The sequence below is a fragment of the Pteropus medius genome, unplaced genomic scaffold (genome assembly GCF_902729225.1).
Source record: "Pteropus medius unplaced genomic scaffold, Ma_sr-lr_union100, whole genome shotgun sequence".
NCBI classification, from domain to species: domain Eukaryota; kingdom Metazoa; phylum Chordata; class Mammalia; order Chiroptera; family Pteropodidae; genus Pteropus; species Pteropus medius.
Window position 1 is genome coordinate 8,771,547 of NW_024356249.1, and position 22,131 is coordinate 8,793,677.

General features: G+C 49.4%; 1 long non-coding RNA gene across 1 annotated transcript in view; it reads left to right on the forward strand.

Moving 5' to 3' along the window:
• LOC120601130 (uncharacterized) overlaps positions 1-22,131 on the forward strand; it is a 184,452-nt gene that overhangs the window by 156,665 nt on the left and 5,656 nt on the right. The window contains exon 7 of the long non-coding RNA XR_005652364.1: positions 20,834-21,108. This is a non-coding gene — a long non-coding RNA (uncharacterized LOC120601130). The remainder of the gene's footprint in view (positions 1-20,833; positions 21,109-22,131) is intronic.

Here is a 22,131-nt window from a genome sequence, read left to right on the forward strand (position 1 = left end):
GCTCCCGTGAAAGGAATGAGAGGGCATTCCTGAGACCGTTCAGAAGAGGAAGCCTTACTCACCGGAAGCTCATTAACTGACTAGCTGCTCACTGAGCTCATTCCCGCCTCGACCTCTGGGAGACTCACTCTGTGGTCCAGTGTCACCTTTGTTCTAGATTCTCAGCTCTTGATGCACAATGTTATATAGTAAAGTAGAAGTCTGGCCAACCAACGCTTTGAAATTTAAGAATAGCTACACTGAGAAAATTTAACATAACCTGATCGACTGATGTCAATATTCAGAAGACGCATCCTATTCAAGTGAATGATTTTCAGGAAAAAAAAAAAAAATAGTCTGAGTTTTTTTCTTGCCACCGTCCCCTCTATTATGCTCCAGCAAGCGTCAGCTCGTTGCATCCCAGACCCGCTGTGCTGCTTCCTGTTACCCTGCCTTTGAAAATGCAGCCCCACGCCCCATTCTTATGTCCCTGTCCACCTGTGCAACACCACCACGCTGTTAGGAAGCGGGCCCAGAGGGGCCCCACCGCTTCGACCTCCCAGCCCACCGCTGCCTTTCACCTTACAGAGATGAAAACACTAAAGCAGTGAATGGATTTGGCTTTCGTTAATTTGGCGGGAGCAAGGGAGGGTGGATCCAAAACACCGTTCCACCCTGTTATTTTCTGTACTGATAAAACTTAAGGAGGACTGATGTAAGAGTCTGCTCTTCCCACCAGCTATCGACACCGTGTGCCTCGGGTTCACGACTCATCTTCTAAATCCACAGCTAGTTTTACAACGTAGCTTCCAGGCTAGGTTTGCAGGAAATGAGATCGTGAGCTCATAAATGCTGTGGAGTGAGTGTGACGTCATTTACCAGGTCCCATAATGATGGCACTGGGAATCCTGAGGAAGGCGTCCTTTAGAAAGTGAGTCGCGCCCGTGTGGAACCTGGTGTTAACATGCCAAAGATATAAAATAGCTTTAAAATGAATTTCAGTTAAAGCATAAAATAAAAGGTGGGTATGTTCACAGGTCATGGGGTTGTGTCATAGGTTAGTAAGGAAAAGCAGAGCTACATCTTTAACTTTTAAGACTGACATCTTGACGAGAAAGCTGTAATGGAATAAATACCCTGTCGTGCTGTCCCTCGGGGATTCGAAGACACCGAGACAGTGTTTTAGGTGGATCGTGACCGTTATTTCAGTGGCACTTTTAACGTGCTGATTTAACTGAGAGCTGTCGCATGTGACACTGAAATGTCACCGCTGCCTGCGATGATGAAGTATCGCTTAGCTGTGACCTAACATGTGCCAATCTCACTCCGGCTCACTGTGGTTGTATTTCCTGCGGCCTCAGTGTTCTGGGGTCAGGCTTAACAAGGATAAGTCATTTCTGTGCCCAAGGCCCTAATTTTGCATTCATGTAAACTACAGGTGAGAAGAGGCCTGATCCATCGCAGGTGTAGGAAGGAGATCAGTAGTAATAACAACACAGAGCCGTACAGCATGGTTAGCTGAGTACCATATGCCAGGCACTGTGCCAAGTCCTTTACCTGATTATCTGTTGAAATAAATAATCCTATGTGGCCGGTACTATCCCCATTTTACAGAGAGAAAACTAAGGATCAGAGAGGTGAGGTCATTTCCCCCAAGATTACACAGCTAGTAAGCAGAGGGAGCCAGGATTCAAATCACAGCAGCCTGGCTCCCAAGCCCAAGCTTTTAATTTGTATCCTATCCAGTTTTCATCAATGACTCTTATTCTGGAGGTATTTTTAGCCTTTGGGGTCACTCAGTTTTCATTTGGTATATGGTATATTTTTTTTTTGTAGTGGTTTTAATGTATTCGAGAGGAATGGTTTCAGCCCCCAAAGCTGGGCATTTATTTTCGTGACATACCTCGATCGCCTGGATATAGTTTATTATTAATGGTGCATATTACCACAACCTGCCCCATAGCTCCAGTGAACATGCTGTTGGTTATAAGAGAGTATGTCCAAAAAAAGATACTGTCAAAGTTTACTACTCCACACAAAAAAAAAAAAACCCCAAAACACAACACACTGACTTCTGTATATGCCCAGGGTAGAACACTTTTTGTTATTATTGAAATGAATGGGAAGCTCTGTTGCCAGGCGTTTTCTGGCTGGTGTGCAGGCCCAGAATCTAAGTGCACCGTCAGGATCCCGCAGTCTGTCGTGCTGAGATGTCGTGGCCTGGTTGGTGACATAACGCCTCAGCCAGCCAGCGCTGGTTTTCCACCGATATGGTACGGCACGAAGGGCCCTTCCTGCTCTGGTCTCGTGTCCTGGCATTCCCCACCATCCTCACCCTGGTCGATGATCTCTGGTCCGGCCAAATAAAGCGGGCCGCGCTTGCCCTCCACGTGGAAGCTCTTGTCTCCCCTCTCATCCTAGCCAGCCATTGCTGTTCTCTTTATATGAAACCTCCTCCAGGCAGCCTTCCCTCCCTGCCAGGTCCGGTGCCCCCGTGTGCTTCCACTGCACCCTCTGCTTACCCCTTTGGACACACACATCATACGAGGTTCTTAACTTCCTATTTCTTATCTGTCTTCCCTGACTCGCATTAGCCCAGTAAGAGCCAGAATTGGTATTGTTTGCTTTGGGGTAGACACCCTGATTCACAAGACAGTGCCTGACATAGGGCAGACACTCAACAACCGTTTGAGGGAGAGAGAGGTAGGAATGGCATACTTGGTGACAGTGGAAACTAACATATACAGTGTCTAATCTTTACAGTTTATGAGGTACTTCCATATGTATCACCTTGCTGAATCCTCACGGCAGCTCTAGAAAGTAGATGTCTTGCTCCCCTTGTACTGACATGCAAACAGCAGCTTGTCCCGGGCTCTGTGTGCTGACACGCCCCCTGGCTATTCCAGGGCCAGTCTATAAAACAGCAATTAGAACTTGTCACAAAAGCAGCGTGTCTTTCTTGTCCTAACCAACTGGACCCAGAGGGAGAATGGACAGATTTCCTCTCCCTTTCCTCCTTCGTATCCTCCCTCCCCACACGTTTCCAGTGAAAGCCTTACAGTGACATGTGATGGCTCCTTTGCAAGTTCAAGGTGCTTGTGGGGAATCTTTTGTATTCTTGGGGGAGTAGAACTTTTGGAAAAGGAGAGAACTGGGGCGTGTGGTTCAGGTAAAGACCTTGAGCGAATTGAATAAGTAAGATTGTGATGCATCGGGGAGTGAGAAATAAGGAAGTGCGCAGGGTAGGAGGTGTGTGAGCCCCCGCGCTGAGCAGGTGGGCAAGAGGGTGTGTGTGGGGCTGCCTTTGTCGGCCAGTCAGGGCTGCAGAGCCGGGACGGGCTATGTAATTTAACAGGTGAACAGATCTTCGTAACAGACTGGGGTGTTCTCCACAGGCCTGCAGGGCAGCGGGGTGGACGCGAGGGAGCCGGCAGCATCTTTAGACGCGGAGCTGGGTTACCCGGAGTGTGGGCCCCGCATCAGCTCCACGAGGGCGGGTAGGACCATCAGAGGAGAAAGAGAGAGATCTGGGCAGCATTTCCTAAACGTGAAAACTTCGTTTCGATACTCAGCCCTGCTCCGTTCTGGGTACTCCTGGCAGTGTTGTCGGAGGGAGGCGTTTTTAAATTTCAAAGCGAAATTAGTTCTGTCGCGACAATGGAACGTTAGACCGACTTCACAGATCCCTTCGTGGCGCCTCAGTTACTTGTGCTTGGTTGTTTGCAGGAGGAAGATACACTGGCACTTACCATGGTTTTATTGGGTGGGGGCGGGGGCAGGAAGAAGTGCCTTCCACAGAGCAACATTCAGAGACCAGAGCAACTCAGGGAGGTCAAGGTAGGCTAATGGCATCATTCATTCATTCACACATTCATTCATTTAACAAAGATTTCTTGAGCACCTACTGTGCGCCAGGCACTGGTTAGCACTGAGATAATGATGATAGCGGCGAAAAAACAGTCATGATCTTGATTATCATGGAACCTGAGTGACAGGTACCCGATTAGGAACCGGGCCGCACAGCAGGAGGTGAGCGGCGAGCCAGCCAGTGAAGCTTCATCTGTATCTGCAGCCGCTCCCCAGCACTAGCATCACCGCCTCAGCTCCACCTCAGATCATCGGGCATTAGGTTCTCATAAGAGCACTGGTCCCTGGTGCCAGAAAGTTTGGGGACCGCCAGACAGCAGCACATAAAAGGCCGTGGACTAGAGAATGGGTTTGGCCTTTGAGGATCAGGAGGAGGGCAGGTGTGGCCCAGGGTTGGGGTGGGGGAGGTGAGCAGGCGCAGCCCGGAGGCCTTCAGTTTGGCCCCTCTCTGCTCTGGATAGTGTTCATCTCAGAAGTCTAGGGAAGCTCTTGATAACCCCTGTGAGTGTCCCCAGCCCAGGGCATCCCACGAAGGCCCTCATCCCTAAGAGATCGCCTGCTCCTTTCCCTTCCTGTTAATGTCACTTGGGGAGGGGAATAAATGAGGATATACAATGATAGCTAGTTTTAGTGAACTTGAAACCACTAGTTATTTCGGGTACCAAAAAGCTTGAAAATATGCCCCAGGGTCTATAAAATAACTTCGAGTAAAACTGATCTTAAAACAGATGATCTGGCTTAGTCCGCTGTGGGCCACACGTGCCAGCCTTGTGAGCTAAAGAACTGGTCATGAATACAGCCAGGTAGTGGATGGCTTCCCCGAGTCCTGGGGAAGGTTGCCCCCGAATTAAGTGGAGCCGTTTCCTCGGGGTCTGTGGTCAGTCTCTCTTTCTACTGTTGTCCCCCCGTAAGTTTGAGAATGCTGGTCCTTTCGACCAGCAGGGTGGCCTCAGGCCTGTGACCTGCGGCAGAGCCCTGTGTCCCAGGGTCTCCGTGCTGCCTGCATATGGCATTCGGAGGCAGGTCTCCTAGGCAGGGCTCGCAGCCAGCACCATCCCCCTCACTCTTCACCCGCGTGCTCCGTGAACCGCCTCTCCCTTCCTTTTAGAAGACGTGAACTTTGAACTTAGAAGGAAGAGAGCGCTTTAGTGTTGTGTAAACACCACGGTTAGAAGGATCGCCTTCTAAACTTTTACTACCTGCAGGGACAGGTGGATGCAGGAAAGGCTGACTTTTTTTCAAGGCTGCGTGTTACGCAATGGAGAAGAATACCTTTGAAGCTGCAGGAGAGCATAGCTCATCCACAATCATATTACGCCAGAGTTTCCCTTTGTAAGATCTCATTTGCTTCAGTAGGAATTTCTGTGCCCACATTTAGCCGGATCTCTGGGGTGAGTCGTTATCTCCAGTCTGCAGTTGAAGTAAGCAGTTTTGTTTTGTTTTGTTTTGTTTTAAAGGTACTCTCCTTTCAAAGTTTTCCTGAGATGCCTTAATCCAAAGCAGTTATCTCCAGAGCTGTTTCGTATGGATTGTCGTTATCGTCTAGCCTGTCACCTTGTGCCCGTGCCTGTGAGGAAGGAAACGAACGAGAATGTTCTCTCTACCCACTTACGAAGTGGAGGTAGACAGTGAGGGAACGGCTCCCAGGGAGCGGTCTCTGCTGAGCTTGCGTCTGGGACGGTGACCAGACAGATGGAAGGAGAAGTGCGGGATATTTTTAGCATCCGGGGCCGCTCTGAAACGGTGCGTTCTTCTCCCCAGCCCCAGTAATTCCAGCAGGGAAATTCAGCCGTAAGTGCATTTCCTCTAATTCAGTGTAAGCCGTCGTCGCTCCTGTATTTTACGTTAGAATACGCACGGCGGATGCTGAGTTGCCGGTTTGATGCAGTAGCTTGGAAACACCCACAGTTCAGTCTGAATGTGTGACGTTACTGTGAGGGCCTCGGAAGGGGCCCCTGGGTCCTACCGTGGCCTGGGGACCAGTCCTTTCCCTCAGGAGTGTGGTTCTCCCTGGAAATTGGGGCTCGGGGACGTAGTTCACCCTCTCTTTTCCTGCGTGGGGCGACTCAAGCATGTGTTGAAGTTCTGATGTTGAGAACGTGACCTCCACAGTTAGGTTCAGATAATTTCTGGTGCACCAATTTAAACCACTAGCAATGTTAGATCGATTAAAAAATCAAGCGAGGCTATAAATCGAGCACCGTTTTAAAGAAGCGGTAATAGGAAGGGAGCCTGTCTGAGATGTATGGGCTGCCTCTCAAGTCCCCTTTGCAGACCGAGGGGCTTTTTTTGTCTGGGATGAGAAAAAATGTGAGTCGCTTTCTAGACGAGGGTTTTTACCCCTCTTCAGTAAACTTCTGCTTGGCTGGTCATCGTTTGAGTTGAGTTGATCTGCTGGCCATCTGAGCTCGAGCTCGTGGTGCCAGTAAGAGCATAGGGGAAACCACATGGGGTGTGGAGGACACACGGACCGGGGGCGGGAGGCCGGACTCTCGCCTCTTCCCTCCAACGCCCCCCTCAGCACATTCATCCACCCCGTGAGTGCCCTGTGATACGGGGCAGGTTGCCAGGCCCCTCTCTCTCCCCGAGGCGCAGGGCACAGCACACGGTTCTGAAGTCAGGCCGCCTGGGTCTGATCCGCCCTCTGCCACTCATTCGCCGCGTGACTTTGGACAGGTTACAGTGACTTCATGGCTTTGTGCCCCGGTTTCCTCATCCATAAAATGAGAATGGTAACAGCACCCAGCTCATAGGGCTGCCGTGGGGCCTGAGTAGGTTAATACATGTGAGGTGCCTGCAAGGTGAGGGGCGTTTCCTGGGACGGATCGCAAACCTGCATTCCAGGTGACAGAATCTGGTACTATTTCTCTTACCCCTTCAGGCTGCTTTGCCTCTGAGTGGCAGATAGTAAATGGCAAATGTGTTCGTGAGAGAGCCAGTCAGGGCGAGCAGATGGACCGAGGAAGCCAGAGACGGGAGGGCTCTGGGTGCCCTTCCGAGCGTGGAGCGGGGCCCAGGGTGGTGCCTCCTGCTCCTGCACAGCAGCCCTCGCCTCGCCAGAAAGGCGGCTGCTCTCGGCCCCACGTGGAGCACATGCCCCAGCGTCTCCCGAGGTGACCTATACCATGGACACGGGCTGCAGGTACACAGCATAGCGGACCTGGAGGTGATGCCCCTACAGACTTGCCGAGGTCTTCAGGCAGTATTTGCCAGTTTTTCTGCACGTTCGAGGGTCGTCGTCAGATTTGTGGGGGCCAAGGTCTTTACTAGCTTGTTCTTTGTACCGAAAACTCCTTCACTGAAACTTTTCGCTCGCAACCCACATTCTTCCAAACTCTCAGCTCGCTTCTCCGAGGGCCCAGCTGGCTGCCCTCTGAACAGACCAGCATGCTGCTCCCTGCAAATCAGCTGATATTTTGTGGCTTTCTGCAGAGGTTTTCAGTGAGAGAAAGTATGTTTAGGGGGAAAGAGCTTCTGTCTCCTTTCCAGAATTTACTTAGCGGTTCTGCCCTACATGGTGGAGAACCCTGTTCTCTTACGTGGTTCCTCCACCCAATCTTCCGTGACGGACGATACCTTTAAAGGCTGCTTCTGGGCAGGAGATGGTCCTTCTGCCACCCCGTGGGAACTGGTAAGGGCACCTACCGATCCGGGGAGACTAAGCACGTGGGGCATCTGGGACTGGAGAACCAAGGTATGAGAGCAGATAAAGTTGTGTTGATGGTCTTGCAAGTCACAGACCTGGAATTTTGTCAGATCTCTGTGGGCAGGGAGGGAACTGTCCCGAATAGGTAATTAATGTCTTGCATTGACTTTACAGTGAGAATGGTAAATTTTTTTTATCACTCTAAATCGTTAGCCCAAAAAGTCTAGAGAAGGCCAGCCACTTCTGGTGGCCAAAACCAAGCGTTGCCCAGTTTTTTGCAAACAAACCTGGAAAGTCTGTCTTCTCCGCCTTGGAGGGGCTTTGCCGCTAGAATGGCTGTGTGAGGCTGCCACCTTGTGGCCAGCACCAGACAGTGCGTGTGTGACCTGTTGCCGGATCCTCTCTGTGAAATATATTAGTTTTCAAGGCCGCCTACAAAGACTTCTCAGTCACTGTCTCACTACAGATATCATCCCATCGCCAGGGCCTAACCATTCTGTTTTGGCATCTGTCGAGTCTGTACTTCGCTTCCTTTGATTTCAGAGGCACTGCCATCCAATAAACTTCCTGGATGAAAGCCCGTTAGTGGTGCCTGCTCTTCCAGGTTCCAGCTCCTCTCTCAGAAGACCCCCGAGCCCAGCCCCTCTGCCCTGACTGGGCCTTTACACGTGTTCTTCTCTTCTTCACCTCTTACGTGCTAACACCTGCCCGATCTTAAGGTTCATCTCAGGTATCACATCCTCCTGTATCACATCCTCCTGAGAGAGGGAGGGAGACAGGGAGAAATTATGAGGGAACTTAACCCACTCCCTTGTAACCGGGTGCTTTTCGTCCTCTCATAAGCTACTCAAGAGTAAGGACGTTTTATTTCTATGCCACAGTGTCTGGCATTTAACTGTCAGTCACTAATTATTAGAAGCAATAAAGAGAGAGTCTATAAAAACAGGCAGAGCCCCGAATCACGAGATGTTCCTCTCAGCTGCGATGGAGCTCGGGAGAAAGCTAAGTTAAGGTCCAGGGCCCCTGGAGCGAAGGCCCTGCATGTCAGGGCGGATGGCAGGGAAACTGTCACCTGGCTAAGCAGCACTCATTAATGTACCCTAAGTACCATGCATATCTTGGGACTCAAGAATCATTTGCTGATGAATCGAATTCCTTATTTGATAGGCTGTGTGGCTGCGGCACACCCTAAAATTTCTACTAATATGTGTGCCGTATCCGTGGGTATAAGGCGCTGTGCGGGGCGCTGTGAAACCGTCGAAGAAGCGGGTGTTGTTCTGTGCCCGCAGGTGCTGATAGGACTGAGAAGGCACAAACGGACGTGCCACAGGGCAGTGTGTGGTCAGTGGCTCAAGAACATGGTGGTGATTAAACAAGAGAGTGTATGCGAAAGTGCCTCCACCCCATCAACGTCCCCGCCCCACAGCCCGAGATTCTGTTATTCCACGTCATACATCGTGGGTACCCAGCCCTTCACGATAAGGCTCACCTCCCCAGCCTCAGAGGTCCCCCGCCCCTGAGCCCCAACTGCAGAGACGGCAAAAAAAAGAATGCACCGTGTTGTCTGTGTAGCACACACGCTCTCCTCCCTGTCTCCCTTCCTGGTCCAACCTGTTCTTCCTTTAAAACTCTCTTCTTCCTTCACAGTTCAGCCTAGACTTCGGCATAAAGCCTCCCGGCTCCGGCTCTGCAGGCAGAGCAGCCCTGCCCTCCGCCGGGCCTCCAGGCTCCCTGTCTGTCAGACCCGGCTCCTCACGGGAGCGGAGCGTGTTTCCCTCTAAGGGACGTGAACCTCCTGCCGCGAGGACCCCGTCTTTTTTCCTTTGTGCCCCTAGCACCTGACACGACACGTGGCATGGCGTGCTTGTCCGGTAAATGTCGTTGATCGAGAGGACCAAACACATTCTGGGGATACAGTAAACACGAGACGACTTTTGCGCCGTGAAGACTGTGAGTGCACAGGGGGTGTGCGGAGCCTCCGGTCCAGGGAGCCTCCACAGAGGGAGCGGGAAATCTTGAATGGGACGGCTTCGTACATCTGAACCGGGCAGAGGAGAAGAAGATGCCCAGGCGGGGTCGCTCAGTGTCTCGATGGCCTGCAGCTCGCCCTCCTCCTGAAACAGAGCAGAGGGAGGGAGGCCGCAGAGCAGGGCGGTGGAGGTGGCTCATTTTAGTTGGCGCAGAGGGTTTATTTGAAGGAAGTAGAGAGAAGGGCCTGAAGGGCCGGAGTCAGGTGTTGGAGGGGCTTCAGATGCACTCCAGCCTCCTGTGAGCAGTGGGCACCACGTCTTACTTTTGAAAACCATGGCGACTTGATGGAGAAGGTGTTGGACGTGGGAGCTGCTTTGTGGCACCGCTTTCATTTTATATCACGGCAGTGAGGCCCACGTGGTGACCAAGACACTCAGGACCCCGCGCTAAGGAAGCCTCTCTGCTGCTTACTGCCCCGCCTGTAAGGGCCGGACCTTTTGTAAACGAAGGCTTTTTCCTTCTGGCGCTGCCCTTGACCTGGCTCTGAGCTGTTGATCCTTCGGGCCCATTCAATTCTGTTCTGTCCCTCTGTCCTCGTGACTGGTAGGGACCCGGAAGGTGGTGGCACCCACACAGCAGGTGGCCTCCAGAGCTGAGTCACCGCCCTGGGCACAGTGCCCTGGCGAGGCCGACTCAGGCAGACTGGGAACTCGCCACCTTGCCCAGCTCTGTAAGGGCTCCCAGTGCCACAGTGAGAGCAGAGAAAAAATGGATTCTTTTATGCATCAGGAGTATCACTGAGCTGATAAGGAAGTAAAATAAAGCCATTTGAAGAACCGAAGAGGAAATTATCCTAATGTAATCTCTAGCCGGTGTCTTTGGCAAAGCACAAAGAGTTTCTCTCACAATTATATTTACGACCCGTGGTCATTTTATTTAAATATCCCAGAATTATCCACTTATGGATATCTTTAAGAATGGAATGAAGAGGATTTTAAAATGTTTCAAAATTCTATTTGACCTGTGAATTAAGAGAGCCTAAGGAATAAAATGATAAGGAGAGATAGCTAAGCTGTTCATATTTTAGGAAATGACCAAATGAGGTAGAGGGCTTTTTTTTTTTTTAAGTTTTTGTTATTCGTAGATACCCGATGGATTTTGTTTTAAAAATAATGGTACTTTTATTTCTTTCCCAGAGAAGATAAAAAATGTAGTGTTCCTTTTGAAAGGAGGTTTTAAAAAAAAAAAAAAAAAGTCTGGCTTGTTTGTTACACCAGTGAACAGAGATGACCTCAGTCTCAAAAAAAACAAGCTAACTGTAATATCTCTCCTTGTCTGGCGAAATAACCTTTTTCAAGTAGCAAAAGAAGTCTGAATCGGGCAACCTAGTCATCATTTCAGCTGATCAGAATTTTCCCAAAAAAAAAAAAAAAAAGCCCTCTACGTATTCATAATTGAACAATAACTCTTAGAAAATACCACCGGCTTACTCAGTTCCTATAAGGCCATAGAAAAGTCTGGTGACAGTTAGTCAGTTGCCCAAATACAAATGCTGTACGAGACGGTTAACTGTGCTGACAGCACCGTGAGCTTTCAGAAATGGCGATGATAGGATCAGGCCTCTTGCTTTTTGAGCATGGAATTCTTTAACTTTAAAAAAAAAAAAAAGTTTAATTTATGATTTCGATCGATCAAGGCTGAATCGAAACGCATTTTGACGTTCGAGGTCAGTGGATTCTAGATTGCGTCCCAGGCACAAGAATCGCTGGACTCACTGGATTTGGGAGTGCGGTTTGGGGGAGGAGAGGGTTTTAAAAAGAAGGGAGCTTTATTCTTTAATTTTTAACCTGTGCGGCGTGGGAGAACTAACCCACTTTTGGACAGAGATTGCAAAAAAAGCCAATCCTGGGGGCGATGGTCCAGAAAGGTCACACGCGTTCAACACCCAGTCGGGGGTGCCCGGCCTTCGAGAAGGCCGCTCCGATCTACCACGGTGACCGTGTTAAGTGTCGAAGCCGTGAGAAGGAACCTGGGAAGCCCTCGGGCACGAAGGAGTTAAAAAGGCAGAGACATCCAGTGAGCGAGTTCCCGCCTGGGCACGGGTTTGTTTGTCCTGGCCTTCTGAAGTCGGAGCCAACATTCTTGATGGTTTTGAATGATTCAGAGTGTTTCTCTCTTGGCAGGGCCGCTTTCCACATACGGGCTTGTGACTGAAACCCCTTAGGTGAGGTCCAGAGCAGGACCCAGCCTCGCGCTTCGGGTCACATTTTAGAATCGTCGTATTTTAAAAAGACCCAAAGGAAAACTGTCAAACACAGCTTGCTTGTCCCAGAGATGAGGAGACTGAACGAGGGGACTTCGGTCGCCAGAGGTCACAGAGCCGGAAGGAGCGGCCAGTCCCGGCCAGGTGACCTTCCCCTGGCCACGCAGCTCCTTGCCCAAGCCCTGGGAGGGGGCCCAGGCGGGCCCTGGGCCTCCCAGGTGGGAGAGGCCGCTCGCTCTTTGAAGAACGTTCAAAATTACTTAGGTCAGAAAGGAGAACCTCATTTTTACAAAATGAAACAAATCAGCTACTTATTGGTCACAGGCAGCTTTTTCGAAATGTCCTTTGTTAGCGTGTGACTCCTATGAGCTCCTGGGTAGAAATGTATTAAGATTTCTGTCTATATGCCAAAATAAGAGACTTTCTCTCTTTTTTCTTTTCTTTTCCGTGGATTCGAATTCACTTATGCCATGCTAGTCCTTATTAAAACAAACTTTGACTCCTTCCCACAGGAGAAAATTGAGCAATGTTCTAAGAACGCGCTGTACCCTTTCAGGCACTGAGTAAATGTAATATTTAGAAGATGCTCTAGAAACTTTTGCAAGTGCCTCTTGGTAGCAGAGTAAAGGGGGAGACGGAGCTCGAGGAGCTGGGCGGGCTGCAGGAGGAGGCTGGGGTGGAGGAGGCAACCCCCCGCCCTCTTCCTGCCTGGCTTCTGGAAGCCCACGGGAAGAGACTCATTTCCCAGAAGCCCGGGCGGGAACCTGCGGGGCCACCTGGGACAGTCAGGGCCTGTTCTCCTCCAGACCCCGCACCTCCTCCGCCAGCGACGAGAGCCAGAGAGAAGGCCACACAGATCGCTGTGCCCACTGACCCTGTCTCCCTCGAGCTCCCCCGCGCCGTAGGGGGGCCACGTGGCCTTTTTGGACAACAGCCTGAACCAAGAGATAGAGTGATTTATCTGAGGAGGACGAGCCCGTCATAAAAGGGGATCGGCACCAGATTCCTGCCCGAGGGAGCAAATCCTGCCCTCTCCCTTCCAGGTGGCATTTAAGCAACTGTCTCGTCACTTTGTCCTGTCAGTGGCCCAATTACTATACAACATGTTTCCCCCCCAAGAGTGTCCACTAAATATGTCACAAGTATCCAGTTAAGCGTCTCCAACCTGATGTTTTCATAGGAGGAACCGATCCTTAGTCCTGGTAATAAAGTGCCGTTTCCCTTCCTCTCAGCCCACGTGGAGCAAAAATTGTCTTGTGTTGAGCTTCTCGCGTGATTCTGGAGATAAATAACAATGTTTTTCCTTGTCATCACCCGTGCTGAGAGAGAGAATCACTTGGCCGTGTCCAGATCTCTCTTCCAGGGAGGTGGCTGTCTTCACGTGTGTCACAGAATGGGGCACACCCTGGCTCCAGCCTGGTGGGATGGAGAGGAGTCAGGGGAGGGTGGTTTGACTTCAGTCTGCCTCGGCTTTAAAAAAAATAATAATAATTCTTGCCTTGGTATATTGGTGCGCGCTTAAAAACGTATAAACTGGCAAGTTTGAAATTGAAGCTGTGGGTAAAATTTTCCTAACAGAAAGCTGGAAGAATGGAATAGAAAGCGTGTTGTTTTCTGCTTGAGGGTTTCGTGTTCTCGTTGGTTTAGAAGGCCCCCTCCCCTGCCCTTGGCTGTTTCGATCTTGGGGCGGGTGCTGTGTTAATGGCCTTCCTGTGTGAGGGGAAGGCACTGGGGAAGAGGACTGGCCAGCTCCTCCCTGCCCTGCTGGTCTCTTAGTCACGCTCGACTTCCTGTGCACTTGCCATCGTATGGAAATGTCCTCTGTGTCATAGCAGTGCATGTGACAGCCCCGCCTCCGCTTCACCTCCAGCGTGAGTGTAACTCAGCACGCGGGGACACAGTCATCCCCCTTTGGCCTTCGAAAGGAGCCGGGATCTGGGAATGGGACTCTTGGTGGAGCTAAAGGGCATTTCACGGGGCGTCACTTAATCTGTTCTGTTCGTCTCCAGCCAAAACTGCATTCCAGTCAAATGGCCACCTGTGTACCCTGCCCATTAAGGCAATTTGGGGAAACCCGGAGGGAACTGACCACCCCCATTTCCTCTTGCCCGTTGCTCTGTAGGGTGGAGAAGAGTTGGCCCTTGGGAAAGCTTATACTGACCCCAGAGCCTGGTGCCTCACCTAGGGGCCCCCATAGCCTGTAGAGAGTTTCCCCATCCTAGTATCTGTCCCCTGTCATAACTGTATACTTGTCTGTACCCCCCACTAGCTTGCGAACTCCGTGAGGAGCACGCAGCTTTCCCAACTACTAAGTCTTAACAGACATTGGATTCTTCTGCTCTTCGTTAAATCTACACTTTCCTGCTGCAGTAAACACAATGTTACCTCCCCTCACTGAAGCCCTCCCACTTTTTTCTACCTGCCCAGGCCACACCTGTGGAGCCCAGCTCAGGCCCCCTTCCTCTGTGAAGCTCCCCTCAACCCCAGCCAACTAGTCGGCAGACTCCAAACCCATCGAATTCTAAATGACCATGGTCCTCTCTGTCAGCATGACACGCTTTAGCACTTCATTCATTCCTATCTGTCAGACTTCGCTCCACAGGTAGATCATACGGTCACCTGCGACTACGTCCACGTCACCTACTTAGACGTTCTCCGAGCAGCGTCCAGCACAGTGCTGGGCCCTTAGGAAGCAGTCTGTTGATGGATTTCGCTGGGTCTGTCTCTGTCCGTGGTGTGAGAGGTGATGCGTGGCTCTGCAGCCTCGCTGCTGGTTACTCCCTCCCGGAGAGCGAGCAGTGACTGTCCAGCATGCAGCCACTCCCTGTACCGGGCTCACGGGCCCGGGCACTTCCTGCCTTTGCCCTCGGGGCCCCTGTCGACGCTGCCTTGGGGTCGGTGTCTGCCAACACTGCACTCACCTGCCTCGTTGGCTCTCGTGCCTCCGAGCCTCGTGCAGCCCCTGCTGCGTGGTAAACTGAATCAGCGGTTTGAGAAAGGCTTGGAATATCCTCATCGCAGTTTCGGATCCTGTCTGCCCACTCTTGACTCCTCTGTGACATCCCATGGCTCATGTGCTACTCTTTCCTGCCACAGAAGCCCCCAGACCCACAGCCTCTATATACTGATGCCTAAGGCTATTTTAGTTTTTTGCACCAATTTTAACACGTTGGTTGTATATACTTTGGAGATTTTATCCAATATGTTATATGTGCTGTATCCCCAGAGGGGAATGTGGGGGGTTGGTTAACATTGATTGAAGTCGTCTGTGTACCTTGGGTTTTATTCGAGTTATATTTCCACAACTCTGAGAATTAACATTATTAGCCCCGCTCTGTCAGTGAAGAAACTACCGCTCAAAAAGGGTTAACTAGCTTGTCCAAGCCTCAGAGGGCAATTCTGAATTGAGGTCTGCCCGATCCCAAAGCTGATGCTGCTTGTCTCTCCATTCCCAGTGGAGATGTTCCGTGGACGGTCACTTCACAGCACTCGACATTAAAGAGCAGCGTGTAAGTACATTAACTCAGACGAGCTGGCGCTCATGAGGAAAGGTAAAACTAAGGGAAAGACACTTATTGGTAGATCGGATTCTAAGCAGGGATTGACAGAGGTCAGCTTCCGAGACCTTAAAGGTTCAAGAGGGTGACTGTTGAACACTTAAGAAGACCTCCTTTGCGGGGGCCCTCTGGGACACAGGGCTGTCCTGTTGACAGTGCAGGTTGACCGTTGACTGCTTCCTGAAACGCAGCAGGTGTCCCCTTGGTGGAGCGTGCTCGCTGGCTGTGGCTCTCCCCTCTGGCGGGACAGGCCTCAGCTCTGGACGTACACTGGCACCACCAAGAGCTCCTGTAGCTTCAGTGGGAAGTTGAAATGGCATTTGTCAAACGCACATCCTCATAGTCCAGAAACCTCATCACTGACTCACACAGTTTTCTGGACCAAACCTTTTTGTGCTCCTAAGATGTAGCATACAGCTCCATCTTAGGAGGTGGCAGGTGCAGTGGTCACAGGGAGCTCTCAACTTCTGTAGAGAGGTCAGAGCAAGAGGGAAGGAAGCAGGCCACGGAATTAGGTTTTGCTGCATGCTTGGCAGGGAAAGGTCGATTGAAGGAGGACTTCCCAGCAGCTTAAATAAACTACTCCAGATACTTCTCCAAAGACTGAAAAGCTCCCAGAAAAGGCAGAGTGACGTTTCTCACAGTCTGTCGCACGTCTCGGTTCCTGCCGGAAAGAGAACGCGCCCCTCTCTGAATGTGGGGGTCCCATGCTCATTTCTATAATCAGATAATTTTGGAAACATGCTGTTGTTATCTTTTTAATAGCATCTAAATATTCCAGAATGACGTGTGATTTAACCACCTTAGTTTGAATTTTGTGTTCACCCTAACAGATCTCCCTTCCAATTTGTTCTCCTCGGCTTGACTCTTTTAGATTTTTCTGTGGTAAGACACTACTGAATGTAATGGTGGCTTTTCTCAGCCATCTCTCTCTGACTGGTCCAGACCCTCTTGAATTTCAGCCTCAGTTCTCCAGAATCTTCCCAACGTGTCGTATCCGTGTTTTGAGAGCATCTCGTTGTGCGCGAGCATTATCACTAAAGAACGTGTTGGTAGCACTTGGCTTAAAGATCATACCTGTGAACCTCAGTTCGTCTCCTTCCCCAGTCAGGTCTGAATCACGTATCCAGACCATGTCACCCCGTCCGCCGATGAGCATGGCCTGCTCTGCGGCCTCAGCGAGGCTTAGGTTCCTCCGTAGAGTTGTCATCGTTAACCTAGAAATTGCGGTAAGTGGAGACTTGCCAGGACAACTTTTCCTCGTCACACTGCTGAGTCACGCAGCCTCTTGCTGGGCAACATGTGAGCTTTTGAGATTTAAGCCCCTTGTAAGCAACTCTCTTTCGAGCTATTGTGAAGGCGGGTCACGTGTGCGGAAGACAGAAGGAAGCTTTGGTTTTCAGAACCGAAGACCTCTAGGACAGGGGCTTCCTCCCCTGTTAGGGCGTGAAAGGTGCATTCCGGCTATAAAGTTCGAGCATGCAGAGAGAACGCACGCGATTTTCGCTCCAAATTGCCTGCCCTACCCCTGATTCCCAAGCAGTCAGGCAAGCCATACTTACAGGGTAGTGCTGCCCTCTGCTGGTCTTCTGGAGTCAGTGCTGCCGAAGCAGGAGGTTGCAAAATCAATTTTGAAAAGAGAAACTTCCTCCTGTCTTCTGTGATTGGAGCGCTGTGTTTTTTCCATTTTTTTCTCTCATAAGACATCTTGCTGAGCAAACCTTGATGACCTGTGGAAGGCACAGACTCCTGTCAGCGGAGTGTTCTTATCCGTGGCCACACTGGTACAGAGAGCATAGACTCTCCAGGACCTTTCCCGGCCTGTGTGTCTTAAGCAAGAAAGAGAAGGTGCTTCTTATTTGTCATTTTTAAAAATGCATCTCTTTATGACATCGGTGCAGTACCAAGGGAAAACAGCAGACCTGTACTTCCTCTGTTGCTCTGTGAGATTTCCTTAGGGTTCGTACTGTCATTTAAATTCCAGGTGCTGATCTACACAAATGCCTCCTGAGGATTTCCGTGCCTGGAAAATGTCTGTTAACAGATTGCTTTTACACCCCTTTGTAAGTGTTGGCCTATGCTCATAAATCAACCCCAAGGGAGTTTTGTTTTATTTTGTCCCTAGAGGATTCCCCTGTAAATTTTTTTTTCAAATGGTCATCAGTGTTTGATCTCTATTTCTTTTCCCTTAAAACACTCGATCACCCATATTACTGTCAGAGAAAGTCTATAACTTGAACTCCTGCTTAAAAGCAAGGATATGGATCCCATATTCGGGTCTTAGACTGGGAAGAGGAAAAGAAGCAGAAAAATTAAAGATAACTCAGTTCAGTTAAAGGTGCCATTTGTGGATCAAAGGGCATCCTTTCAGATTTTAGTATTTGTCAAACATCGCTGCCGTTGGCTGCTCCAGAATGTGTCAGTGTCCAGAAAAACGTGTCAAGGCAGGCTCTGCAGGCCCTTGCATTTACGAGCTGTGGCAGATCTCTGAGCCACATCGCTGCTTACGACGTGCTGATGGAAAGATGTCATCACAGCCATCATTTATTGGATGTTTGCATCGTGCTATTTCGAGTTCAAGTTGCTTTATCGTATTTACCTTAATTTAAGTCTCGCAGCAACCTCATGTAGCGGGGTACTCTTATCATCCTGATTTTACAGATGAGACTGAGACACAGAGTTAGAGTAGCTTGCCCGAGGTTGTGCGGGGAGCTGGTTGCAAAGCTTGACTCTCTGGCCCAAGAGGTCTTCATTGGATTACCTCGTCATGCCGCCTTATAGAAACGGGAGACTCGGGTGGATAGACTGCTGGACTCTGTTTTGGAGACAGTATTTTAGCACCGTCATAATCGTATGCGCGATCTCTTGGACTAGTCACAATTCTCCTTCGACCTGAGCTTCCTTAAGACTTGCAGGAAAACAAGACTAGTGGAGGAGATGTGACTTGCTTAAGTAAGGTCACACTGCACATCAGGAGTGTGGCCGCGGGTCCATTCGGCGCTCACGAAATCCCGCTAATTTCCGAGTTTTCTCATTCCTCCTGGTGGGTTGCTTGGTGCCACTTCTGCTAATCGGGACCAAAGCTGGTTTTCAGGGTTTGCTCATGTGCTTATTGGTGAAACCCTGACACTCAGAGCCAGTTTATGTTCAGAGTTCCGTGTGGCCCATGTGAAGGTTAGTGGTTACCGGCTCTGTGACACACTGAGCAGCAAAGTGCAATGGCTGAAAGCCTGGGCTAGAAATCAGGCAAACCAGGGTCGAAATCCTGGCCTTGCCATCCATAAGCTTTATGACCAGGAACAAGTCATGTACCCTCTCTAGATTTCTGTTCTCTCATCTGGAGATAACACCACCCACCAGCTTTGTTGTAGAAGTTGAAAAGATACATAGAAAGCATGTAGCGCAATGTCTGGTACAGAGTGAGTGTTCTAAAAACGGAAGCTGCTGTAGTTTTTCAGAGTCCCTACCCAGCCACGTCTCAGATCTTTTTGGCCTTCACCTCGACAAGGCACACCAGCATTCCGATCCTTCTAATTAATCAAAGAACAAACATTTCTGTAGTGCTTTAAAAATATAGACTGTTTCCCTCTACTGAGTTCCGCATGACCCTGACAACCACCGGAGTATGGGAATTTGTATCACCAGTCTCTAGATCAGGATCCTAACGCGCAGAAAAATTAAATGACTGCCCGAGATCCCAGAGCTAGGAAGCGGCGCTTCGACTCACAGCCACAGCTCCGGAGCCGGCACCACTTCGCCCCCTTCCCGTGAGCGAGCATTCATCAACGGCGTGGCACGTAAGTCAGCAGAGGGTGACTTCACGGCCGTCCGACCCAGCGCTATACCAATAACCCTCGCATCTTTAGTCTGACCTAAATGCCCTTCAGGGCTGTCGTCTCCTGATGTCGGTAACATTTCGAAGCCACATCCCTAAACAATTGTCCCAGTCAGATGCGATCTCCTTGTGACATCCTCAAGCCCCAAGGGGAGCTCTCTCTATCCAGTTTGCTCTCACGAGAACAGGCTGGCATCTCATGTTGGTGAAAACAGTGTTCGTTCACCGTTCGGGTTTGTCCGCACAGGAGTTACCGGTGTGGCTTCTTGATTCACACTTCAGGCTTCAACTCTCCTATCAGATTGGGAAGGAAAAAAAAAAACACACGAAGAAGGGCAGCTTGTTTAAGGACAGCATCAAGTATCGCAGTACAAGGCTGGCTTTTGAAAATGGCACACGTCCTCGTGGCTCGTGAGCCAAGAGACACTAAGGAAGGATTTTGTGCGTGAAAAGTGATTATTTTCATGCGAGAGATGGAGAGTTGAACGATTTTAAGTGTGTTCTGTGTTTAAGAAAGAGTCGTTATGAAACGACATTCCTATCGAATGATGCAGCAGCACCTTAAAATTGCTGATGGTTAAAATAGAAACTCCCCGAGTTGCAGAATTTCAGCCCTGCTGGATCACGGCCTGAAACGACACGGCCTGAAGCGACAAAGCAGTCAGGTCGAGGGGCGGATGCCGGAGGATGCGGAGGAGTGGAAATGTGCTGTTTGTGGAATACGGTCTTTGCTTGTGGTTGAACGTGGCTTAAAAACTCAACAAAGTCACCAATACCAGTTGCTGTCGGCCTGTTTTCCTGTATATATCCTAGAAAGAGAATGTATGAGCCCCTATTAATTTCTCAACTCATTTTATTTTTTTTCATTTCCCTACTAGTGAACAGTGCAATTTCCCTCCATGTTCATTTGGTGACCAGTCTCTTCCTAAGGGCCTGTTTTCAGGGAACTGGCCTCCTGCTTTTAGAAGAAGATGCGAAAACAGGGGCCCAAACCCAAGATCTTGATTCCAGCGTGTTTCGTTTAAGGCACTTTACAGTCACGTACCAACTGAGTTCCTTAGTGCCCCGCCCCCACCCCCACGGGCTTAAAAACTGCAGGGCAGTATACCCAGTGACTGATCCCTCTGCTTATTATGCTTCGGCTGCTGAACACACCGCGTCTGACTGGGGTCACATGAAGGGGCATAGATGTAAAAGGGTATACCCACCTTTGTTGTTCTGCTGAATTTTTCAGAAGGGTGCTTCAAGGATAATTCAGGCAACTTAGCGTGTCTCTTTCTGCTAAGGGAGCAAAGCAGTCTGGTTGTGTATATATTGTACGTGTCTGTGTTCACACGTATGTACATATGTGAAGTATAGTTGATGTAAGAGATAGGTAGCATCTTATCACACGTAAGTAAAAGATAGAAAGCGATTCTTCAGGAAAGATTTCCCCCGTAACTGAAGTGTCCGTCATTTGAAAAACAAACTTCTAAATGACAAAAGCTGTGACTAGTCATTTGTCAAAAATAAGCAGGCCTTTTTGTTGTGGATTTTAGATTTTTTTTTTTTTTTTAATGGATGAGAATAATCTGGCTGCATCTCGCAGGCTTCAGTCACCGATGGGCTATCCTAGTGTATATAGAAGGTTGCAGTGGACCCCTAAATTAATCACGACATTAGCGAAATACTTATTTGAGAGTTCCAGTGACTCTTTCATCTCCACACTTTTTCAGGTTTAAACGCTTACATCTGCTGTCCAATGGAAAGAGTGAACTGCCTGTCGGCGCCACATAGGATGTGCATTTCTGGGCAGCTGAAGAGCGATTGCATCTCTGATGAAGTGATTGCTACACGTCCCTGTGGCCATGAGGTTCTACTCCCTCATTTACAGAGGTGAAAAAGCTAGCCTGGCAGCAGCAGACACATGCGATGGATGCTCTTCCGTTCCAAAGGATGAGTTTGTGCTGGGAAATCCTTAAGAAGAGATGACTGGCCAAGGCTCTAAGGAGTAAGGATATTCCTCTGAGCAAAGCCAACCAGCCTGCCCCACCCGACTCCCCTGCTGCGTCTACGTGAGATCAGCAGCCACAGGCACCTTGCAACTCGATGCTCTCCCCACACTCAGAGCCTCAGAGAGAGATTGAAAGGAGGATGGTGTACATGCGGAAAGTCAAAAGGGGGAACCAGAGTTCGGTCAGTTTATTTAAGCCAAGGGAGCAGACTTAAGTGAATGGTACAGCCAGGATTAGAACACATAGGTGACGCCAATTATGATTTAAAAACAAAAAACGGGGAGGAGAGGGTTTTAGATTAAAAGAGACCGAAGGGTCTTAGTGAGTGGACCCGGATACGATCAGGGTTTGAAAACAAACAAATGAACAAAAAAGTATGAAAGATATTTTGGGGAAAAAGTTGAATATGGACTGGATATTGGATGATACTAATGAATTGTTAATTTTCTTAGGTAACATAAAGGTAATTACAGAGAAGATTGGCCTCATTTTTTTAGGATGGTCTCATTTTTTTAAGACACGTCCAAGAAGTTAGGAGCAGAGTGTCAAGATGGTTGTCAATTTACTTTCAAACGATTCAGCAAAAAAAAAAAAAATGTTACATATAGCTAAAGCAAAAAATGGCAAAAATGAGCAATTGTCGAATTTAGGATTTTATTTTATTGTCATTCAAATTCGACGTCTGTCTGAAATTTTTCATAACAATGAAAAAATAAAGAACGCACATCCCTTTAGTTAGGTGGCCCGGATACATTAACTGACTGCTTGAATTCCTAGAAAACTAAAGGAAATGACAACAGGCCGATGATAATAAGGTGACATCGAGAACAGTAGTGGGAAAAGAACTGTAGCAAAAAATAATTTGTCAGGGAGGCTGCAGAGTACAAAGCCTTTGGAGTGGCGGGGAGGAGGCTCTTAAGCAAAGCTCATAAGAAAACTCCTTAACTCGTAGATGCAGTTAAGGGAGCTGCATTCTGCAAAAGCCTCGGGATCTCATCAGCATCAATATACTGCTTTCC